The 9,074-nt window shown below is 27.9% G+C and overlaps 1 long non-coding RNA gene and 1 other non-coding gene across 4 annotated transcripts in view; both read left to right on the top strand.

Annotated features, from left to right (window-relative positions):
• TRNAL-UAG lies at nt 1-81 on the top strand. Its single transcript has one exon. It is a non-coding gene; the product is annotated as a tRNA-Leu (tRNA).
• A 2,144-nt stretch (nt 82-2,225) lies between these two features.
• The window catches only part of LOC107884507, a 9,323-nt gene continuing 2,474 nt past the window's right edge, over nt 2,226-9,074 (top strand). The window contains exons 1-3 of one of the 3 annotated variants that reach the window (XR_001679976.2): nt 2,226-2,526; nt 2,597-2,762; nt 4,794-5,169. This is a non-coding gene — a long non-coding RNA (uncharacterized LOC107884507). Of the gene's footprint in view, nt 2,763-4,793; nt 5,170-9,074 lie in introns of those variants that run through there. The other 2 variants (XR_003839687.1, XR_001679975.2) reach the window with 2 other exon arrangements.

The following is a 9,074-nucleotide window of genomic DNA, read 5'->3' as shown; positions in this document are numbered from 1 at the left end:
GGTAGCGTGGCCGAGCGGTCTAAGGCGCTGGTTTTAGGCACCAGTCTCTCTGAGGCGTGGGTTCGAATCCCACCGCTGCCAAAAGTGTCGATATTTTGTTGCAAATAATATATTTTGCATACTTCTATTGACTATTATAATTTATAATAATAATTATTAGGTATACAATTATTGTACAATTATTGTACTTGTTTAGCCTACCTCAATATATAACTAAAAACTCGAAGAAATATATAGAATTGCAAATATCTATAAAATAATAAACAATGATACATATTATTATAATTTTACTGCGTACTCCGTGGCAACAGCACCCGGAAAGGGGGAAAGGTCATTGCCCCCCTGGGAATTTTTAACTGCATGTACTTACTATAAACTTAGAAAGTTCTATGCGTTGAAATCAAAAAAAAATTGTAAAATATTCCTTTAAAAATATTGTTCAAAATGTCCATGGAAAAGTTCTAAATATAGAGAATATTTTTTTAGTAGAAGTGAAAAATTCTTTATTTCCACAACTGTTTGCATGAACAGCAGCCGCCCATCATTATTCCTATAATAAAGTATAAAAAAACTGGAAATCTCGCTTATATGGTTGATTCTAATTTCTACCACAATAGTAAGTTCGATTTCAAAGATAAATCATTATACACAAAAAACGATTCTGAGCTTATTTCAAAACTAACACTGTGCACTTGTTTTTTGATATTTTTTAATTCTTGTGAGAAAAATACTTACGGAAAACTGACCTGGGAGTGGGAACATTGTATCACATTTTCACGCCCTAATATAGCAAGAAAAACTGATGTAGTATTTTAAAGATTTCATTGAATATATAGAAAATGATAATATTATATCTATTATTGTGAACATTAAATTTACCATGTTGTACGTTTGTAAGGCGGAAACAACAAATGCCCGTGTGGCGTTCTTTTAATTATTTGTTTTGTTTTCTAGGATGGCGAAGTCAGCAGTTGACCCCCCCCCCCCTTCACTCATACCTTGTTGCTTTTTAAAAATTTTCTTAATTTTTATAGTTTATTTTTCAGTTACTGATCTTTTTTTGATTACCTACTTCAATATTAATACAATTGTATATGAATGATTAATGCAAAATAAACATACTAATTACTTATAATAAGTTAATATTGGTTACATTTTAATAAATATACCTATATTAATATATTATTATCATACTTTTTTGTCTTAATAATATGTGGTTAAAAATTATCTATCCATAACCTCTTAAGAGTTATGAGGACATCGCTATCGTAGCCGTTTGTGTTGTCTCTGCATGTACCTACAACAAAAGCAATAGGTACATCAATATAATATATTCATAATAATTATGAATAATTATCATGTTATACGTTCAGATTAATTATTTTTACTTGGTTGTATTTTTATAGGTATTAGAGTAATTTGATCTATTATCAAATTGAAAAGAAAGAATATTTAACTTTATTTCAGGGTCTGCCCGCCTAGGCTTTTTTTGATATTTTAATTTTAAAACATTAGTACTTTAAAATTGTACCTATTTTTTTGTAAACGCCCCTAGCTGTGGCCCCGTCACAACGTATACCTATTTATAAGTGCGTATGTTTGTAATGTGTAACACAATATATTATAGATAATGAAATAATAATGTAGGTAAATACATAGGTATTATTACGTAACCTACTGCAGTAGGTAGGTATTATGAATTATAAAATATGTACCTAAATGAAAATCGGACATTTTTAGTTAGGTGCTATTTTGTGGTTCTTATTTTTTATTATACAAGATTATTGTTATTATTTATTATATATATATATATATATATACGTTCGTTAATCGTTATGATATGTTTAGATAAATATGAACTTTGTGCACTTGCATGACGCAACAACGACGTTCGAACTTCGATTGGATAAAGCTATCACCTATCAGCTATCACTGAATACCTGCTATAAACATTAATAATACACTATAATATCATAGCTGTGTAATAATTTCAGCGATGGTATGCATTTATAATACACATATAATGTTATATTTGAATGTATACAGTGTGATTTCATCAATAGCTGCGAACACAAACATCACATTATCTACTATATATAAGTAATAAGTAGGTATACCTAAATTGACGTAATGAGTATATACTATATAGGCATATAGCTATGCCGTATTATATAAACTTGTAGGCACGTGTTTAGTACAAATAAAAATTGATGAAGTCATAACAAATTACAATAACATCGCCTATCGGGTACGATGCGAGCATCGTTGATTAATGTCTATATTTTATTCTAACGCCGCAGCCATGCAGTGTTCAAAAACGGTTAGGTGGTGTTTCGTTTTTATAGCTGTTCTGTTTATACTGACGTTTGTGATTTGCTTAAAATATTCCGACCATTTTGAATTCACCATTTAACCAGTTTTATAATTGTATAATGTGTCAAAAACAAGTGTACGAATTCGATGAAAAATCTATAACATTCTCTGCTGAATATTTTTCTCGGCTGATTGCTGAACCTATTCATATAGGTACCTACTATAGTATATTATGTAGATATTATAGCCACATAAACTTATAAGTTATAACTTTCGATTGCAGTTTTATTATAGTGCATAATATATTATATTACATTGAATTGTCATATTATATTACGGTGTCGCACCGTGTCTGCGGTATTCGATCACCCGCCATATAAATCACACGCAAACGAATCGATGATGGAAATTCCATTTTTAGCGTATCATGTGCATGATCACGGAGAACGGTAAATTATATTTTATTAATTATTACAAAGTGACTAATAATAATAGCCAGGGCTCGGAAGTTGTAGCAAATGCATATTTTTCTTGGTTCGTCCTAGAACATCCAAAGTAAAATCACAGAATATAACAATATATACAAATATGTATCATACTTCTCTGATGTCATACACGAAATTTTATTTTGCTATTTTTTGCATATTTATGGTTTTTATTGCTATTTTGCTAATTTAGGGTTTATAGTGATATTTTTAGTCATATTTTCTTAATATACATAATAATATATACCTACATATTATACAAAATATAGGAAATTATCACATTATGTTGAAAATAATGATTAATTTGGTTAGGAAATAGGAAATAAATAGATCCTATAAGTACACTTTTACAAACATATTTAAGTAATTTAATATATATTTTGTTAACAGTTTATAATTCAACTAGTCCAGACAGTCCCTGATGTCTATGAGCCCAACAATTTTATAAAATTGTATAATTACATTTAACTTTTTAAAATAAATTAAATTTTTTCAATTTAAATGCATATTTTTTGATTTTTTGTGCTATTTATAGCGCATATATTTGAATTTTTAAGTGCATATTTAAGAGCTAAAAAGTAACATTTTTAGTGCTACAACTTCCGAGCCCTGATAAATAGCCAATAGGTATTATATTATGTATTATATTAATTATTATGTGGAAAACCCATACATTGTGAAGGTAATAATAAATACATTTTTTATACAAATATGAGTCGAACATTTTTCGTTCATTGAGCTAGTATTCTATTCTTTTTTTTTATTTTTTCCATAATTATATATATGTACTATAAGTATAATAAATGTACTATGTATATTGTTATATACTAATACTATAAGTATAAAAATAATAGGTAATTAATACAATAATATGACGTATTATTTAAGTTAAAAAATAGTCCAAACCTATTCAGATTATAAGGAAATTCAAAATAATAATACCTACTAAACAAAATCGTTGTATGACCTTTTTTAGATAAGCATATAGTTAGTACTTTTATCTTCGATTGAATCAATTGAAATTCAATATGAAAAAAAAACATCAGATGTCCGGAAACATTTCGTTTAGTATACAATATTACAATATGTACTAACAACCCATCTATAGTTACAATATATAGGTATAAGCATTATTGGCTGTAAAATAAAATTGTATAAATCAATACTGTAGATACTTCATACTTACATAGTTACATTGAGTTGCACGGAATTAAATGTTGAGGCGTGTCCACACTACTTATTTACTCACGAACACATCGACTTCAAAATATGATGTACCTACGTCTAATAATTTTTTACTTACCTCACCAACTGAATGATTTGTATATAATAACTACCTAACTACGTCCAACGTTTAAATGTTATATGATATACGTATATTGATGTGCCCGAACGCGTTCGAAGGATAAAATCCCACCTGGGGCAAGAAAAAAATTACTTATACCTAATCTAATATTAGTTATATAGCGACATTGATATTAAAGTACATGCAGTTAAAAATCCCGGGGGGGAGCAATGGCCCCCTTGGAGCCTGTAGGTACCTATATATATATGAATATGACTTATGAGTTATGACTTTATATGAGGACATAAGGTACTCATAACTCACGGGGAAGCGCTTTACGGACACATTATTACATGCAGGTAATGATGACAGTAATAACCCTGAACAGGCAATATTTCTTTAAAAAACTAAATTAATTTTAAAAATCGAAAACGTTAAGAATAAGTTTAGATTCTTAACGTTTTTTCACGGGCATTTATCGAATTTCACCTTTTAAATTAAACCGTAAAAAAATAATATGCCTATAAAACATTAAAACCTATTTTATATTAAAATTTAAAGGTATAGTCCACCAGCTGGCTAACCATCACCACAGATCTTTTATAAGTTCTATTATTTGGAAATGTATTTTCACATGATGTATGCTTTATACTTTGTGGTTATAATATATATACTTATATAATGTAAATAATCTTATTTTTTTTATGTAGAAAAAACTGTGCTGTGCACTGTGCAGTCGATGACATATTATAATATGCACGCATCGTCATCGTGATGGTCACCTGCCACCTGCAGCTGCGACGTAATTGAAAAAACGAAGGAATCTGCACTGTGTTTATAATATAATATGTTATTGACATGACTATATAGTGAGTTGTGGTGACTTCTGACTCGAGCTGTAGAGCACTATAATATATCAGCTGTGATATAAACCATGAACAAAGATATAACTATTTTACTCAAGCCCGGATTAAGACATTTTGAGGCCCAGGGGCCAAAGTTTTAAATGAGGCCCTTGTACGAAAAAAAAATATTAATGTATATAATGTGTTCCGGAGTGAAGTGACCAGCTGACGTCATATAAAAGTATACACAAAATGATAAAGAAATAGCCTTTAAATATTGGGTCTAACTTTTTTATTTTTTAAGTTATGGGCAAACTTTTTTTATCAAAATCATACATATCACGCATTTGTTTATGTATTTTCAAAAGTTTTTAACATTTGTATGTATTTTTTTTTATTTTTAAGCTATTTAATTGTCCTATCAACACTCCAAAATACGCAATTGAACTAGAAATGCACTAATTATTTTTATTAAATTAAAAAAGTAGAAAAAAGTTGGCAAAAATTAGCATTTTTTAAAGGAAATCGTGTATTATTCCAAATAATTTATTACTTGGTATGGGTTTTTTATTTTTTGTATTATTCTGCTGAATTATACTGAATAACACATTAATATACCTAGAATACCTTGAAAGTTTGGTTTTCATAATATATTCCTGTTAATCGTCACAATCTTAGTTTTCCTAGGATTGAGTCGGTTAATTGGTCGTCATTCGTTTAAATTTTATACTATTCGGTAAATTTTAGTTGTTATAATACAAAAAACAAAAACTCATAGTTAATAATAAATTATTTGGAATAATGTACAATTTCCTTTTAAAAATACTAATTTTTGCCAACTTTTTTCTCTTTTTTTAAATTTAATAAAAATAATTAGCACATTTCTGGTTTAATTGCGTATGTCAGTTGATAGGACAATTAAATAGCTTTAAAATAAAAATACAATTACGTCAAAATGTTGAAAAGTTTTGAAGATACATAAACAAATGCGTGGGATTTAGGACAATCGGTCCCCAGACATTTTTCATGAACGCCGGGGCGTGACAAAAAATAGTATGTGTGGTTCGCGCGGGAAGGCCATTTCAGTCTTGGGCGAAATGCGGCACACGACGCCCGCGACTGAAATGGCTCACTTCCTGCCCTTGCCACATAATATACTATTTCTCTATCACTTATTGGTTTTAAAAAAACATTTTCATTGTTTTTTGTCAATGATATCATCGTTGTAGAATTAATTATTTGTATCGATTCAATAAAAATACAAATACTTGGATGTTTAATCCTGACAATATGTTGAAATTTATTTTTAAAACGTAGCATATTATATAATTCAAATAGAACAAAAAACAATATGTTGAAATTTATTGTTAAAACGTAGCATATTATATAATTCAAATGAACAAAAAAAAAATTCAAAAGATCGATACATACCTACTTAAATACCAAATAACCTTTTTTAATCAAAATTAATATAATATCTCGCAAAAATTAAGCCCCGATGGTTCATCAAATAATTCAAAAACAAATAATTCAATCTTTAGAAAAGTTAATAGTTTATAGTTCATCTTTGGAAAAGTTAATGTCAAAACTATTACAAACAGATACAATATTTTTTCTCTATCGCTTATTGGTTTTAAAAAATTATTTAAAAAAACATTTTCATTGTTCTTTGTCAAAGATATCATAGTTGTAGAATTAATTATTTGTATCGATTCAATAAAAATATATATACTTGGATGTTTAATCCTGACAATATGTTGAAATTTATTGTTGAATGCTTCAGATATATTATTATTAGTGCGAGCACAACCTTTTTTTGATGCATTATTATATACACTCCATAAATGTGGTGGAAAAATCAGTGGTTGGCGTTTTAGATACGTGGTTTCAAAATCCGTAGTTGTTGCCTTATAATTTCCATTGACGTACGCAGCATCAAAATAAGTTAAGATGTCGTCTACATCGTCATACATTTTTTAAACAATTTTGGTCAGTCAGCAATATAAAAGATTATTATTTATCAAGGAAAATATTTTATTACAGTTTACTAAAAATAGTTAGTATTGTAATGCTTTATGCTAGTATAGTGTTATACAAAAGTTTATAATCCATCAAAATGAACCTTATTGAGATAACTTTATTTGTATAAAAATATTATTATAACATTATAATTTCTAACAACGAATAAAATTAGTATAAAGTTATTATAATAATATTATAATATTATCATTATAAAATGCTGTCTGGGATTAGTGGGATTCACTATTAAACCTATTGTCCGGGAACCAATTGTCCGTTTACCAAATGCATGATACGCATGGTTTTGATAAAAAGACAGTTATAATTGCTCATATAACTAAAAAAATAAAAGTTAGATTCAATCTTTAAAGGGTATTTCTTCATCATTTTTGGTATACTTTCATATGACATTGGCCGGTCACTTCACCCTGGAACACATTGTATATTATTTAATATTTTTTTTTCGTTGAAGGGCCTCATAAAACATATAAGGTATATAGGCACATAGCAATAAATAATGAATAATGTATTTATGTATCACTTTATTTATAAATTATAATTTACAAGCTTTTTTCCTTGCTAAATAATCATCGATTTTATTTAGGTGATTTATTTAGTGTTACATAGCCTATAACGAAAAATTAGAGGCCCCTAAATAAATTTTAACTTTCGAGGCCCCGGAACCATGGCCCCCCTGCCCCCCCCCCTTAATCCGGGTTTGATCATACTTCATGGTACAAACAATACAATTTATAGTGCTTTACTGCTTTAATATAATATTATGACATAGACATATTACATGACGGTGATCGACGGTGATGACTGATGACTGATATATTATATTAGATATATTATATATACTTGCGACGCAACGTGGATCGGTTGAATAGGTATTAGATCCGCAAGTATCCAACATTCATAACCAAATTTGATCATGATGACCGAACAACCAGTGAATGATATTTAAAATAAATGATAGTTTATGATCAACGATCATAATTATAATCAGGAACTGATGTATATAGGAGGCCGGATTTACTGCCTTTAGTCTCTATTATTAAAATACATACCTTATAGTTATATTATTAATTTATGTTCATCTTATGTGGACACTAAAATACAACCTATACTTACTTCTGATTATATATAGGTAGTACAAATTATATTATATTTTATTAAAATAATAAATCAAAATCGAAGTTATTAAATCGCTGTGTTAAATTTTTAATATATTATGTAGGTGCCTATGTATAATAATATGTAAACCAAAACATTTTAGATATTATAAGTTTTTGCCCTCTATATAATATATAATATTTTATATTTTGATGTTTATAAATATGTGTTTATTTATTTGTTATTTTTTTATCTCCTTCAAAATATGTAATCATGCATAGACTATCTGATTAGGTATATTGATTTTGGTTAATCATTTTAATAAAATATACCTATTACACAATCATAACGTGTAGTTTTCACTTGTCTCCGTCTTTCAAATGTACAACGCAATGCATTTAACGTAACGTCCGTTGACCAAAGAGTATACCAGATCATATTATTATAGTATACAATGTACAATGAACTATACAATGTACAAATAATACAAATAATATAAAACAATATTGCAATTTACAATCAAATAAAACGGTTATTAAATATAGAAAAATAATATTAAGAAATAATAAAACATAGTATAATAATTGCATTCAGTTTTAAAAAAAGAGCGTTTTTATATTGTGGCAACCAACAAAATAAAAACTAACCTTAATGCTTATTTCAATACTTTCCATTAGCGGTTGGGTGAAGTGGTGAAAAAAATGTTAAAAATTATATCATAATTGTATTTAATAAATAAAAGGCAAGCATAAAATAATGATTTGGAAAGTAAGTTAATAAAGGAAAAATTAAGAGGATGTTAACATTTTTCTGGGTTGGAAATCCATTTTTTTTGTAAATTATTTTGCTTTTTCAGCACGTATGAATATCTGACATCAAAACCATCTGTTTTTTATGCCAGTGGACTAGTGTAGCCTTTTCGACGTGTTAACTTTTCATACGTACATACTATATACTGACTCACCAACCGATTATTATATTTTTTATACCAAGTTTAATTATTTTTTTTCT

The sequence above is a fragment of the Acyrthosiphon pisum genome, chromosome A2 (genome assembly GCF_005508785.2).
Source record: "Acyrthosiphon pisum isolate AL4f chromosome A2, pea_aphid_22Mar2018_4r6ur, whole genome shotgun sequence".
Taxonomy (NCBI): Eukaryota; Metazoa; Arthropoda; class Insecta; order Hemiptera; family Aphididae; genus Acyrthosiphon; species Acyrthosiphon pisum.
Note: the sequence above shows the minus strand (reverse complement) of the source record. Positions and strands in the feature narration are given on the sequence as shown.